The following is a 1,394-nucleotide window of genomic DNA, read 5'->3' on the forward strand; positions in this document are numbered from 1 at the left end:
GATGGACTTGTGGACCAGATCCAAATGTTGTCTCTAAAATGAGAAAACCTTTGGCCCCAGTTGGCCTTTGACATTGATCATATCCAATATTACAGCCTGGTCTACAAGAGCTGTTCAGGACAGGCTCCAAAACCACAGAGAAACCCTGTCTCAAAAAAGAAAAAAAAAAGAAATCCAGGCTACAAACCACAACCCCAGAGAACTTAGACAACAATGCGGACACTAAGACTTACATAGATCTAATCTACATGGGAAGTAGAAAGTAGAAAAAGACAAGATCTCCTGAGTAAATTGGGAGCATGGGGACTTTGGGGGAGAAGATCAATAAAACATGTAAAAAAATAAAGTGTAAGAGCCATAGTGAGTGGGGGCGGGGCTGCTGTTCTGCCCCTGTCCCTGTAGGTCATGTGCCTGGACAGTCTTCCCTCACTGTGCCTTGTGATTCCTCCTGACTTCTTAACTTCAGAAAGAAGTCACATTGAAGTTCTGTTAGAAAAAGCAATGATGTTGGGGCTGGAGAGATGGCTCAGATGGTAAGAGCACTGGCTGTGCTTTCAGAGGACCCCGGTTCATTTCCTAGCACCTGAATGGCAGCTCTAGTTTCAGGAAATCTGACATCTTCAGTGCACATCAAATAACTTTGAATAAATTATTTTCAAAAAAGAAAGCAGTGTTGTCTCCTGCCTATTTTTACGTCTCTGTCCTGTTGGGCTCAGTTGCTGTCTCCTGGAAAGTGAACTACTAGGTCATGAGTAGTTCTTAGACACTGCATATCCCTACTGTCTTACAATATTTCTGGAATGAGGATGTATTAGATGACTGATATCCTGGGAACATGCCAGCCAGCAGGTGGAGGGTGAGTTAGGCGTCATCACTGTCAGCGCTCCAGTTTGGGCGCCAGTCAGGAAACCAGCATTTCACCAGACTGGATCCCTCAGAACCTCATTATCTGAAATGATGTCACGAGGAAAGAGAGCTTGCCAAGTGTGCCTAAGGCTGATTTCCACAGCCAGGCAATACCCTTAGAAGTACAGACTGTTAGACTGCTTTCAGGGCTCATTTCTATAGTTTGTGATTATAGCAAAAATTGCTAAGTGAAGTTTAGATATGAAGAATTTTGGTCACCTCACTAAGGGAACAATGAAATGCAATTTTATAAGCAAAAGTGATAAACTTTTTAAATGGGCACATCAGATTTGCTTTAAAATTTAAAGACACTATTAGTAAGCAGATTTGATATTTTATTTAAAATTCAACTGGCTGTCCTTGAATCATTGTTCGGGATGCAACCCAGAGCCCTGCAGTTTTGCACAAGATACTTGGATGGCTCTGCATTAAGGCACTCCACCCCTGTGCTGCAGGGGCCTAGCTCTCAGTGGAGCCTCAGGCCCTCT

Source organism: Microtus ochrogaster, linkage group LG8 (genome assembly GCF_000317375.1).
Source record: "Microtus ochrogaster isolate Prairie Vole_2 linkage group LG8, MicOch1.0, whole genome shotgun sequence".
Classification (NCBI taxonomy): Eukaryota; Metazoa; Chordata; class Mammalia; order Rodentia; family Cricetidae; genus Microtus; species Microtus ochrogaster.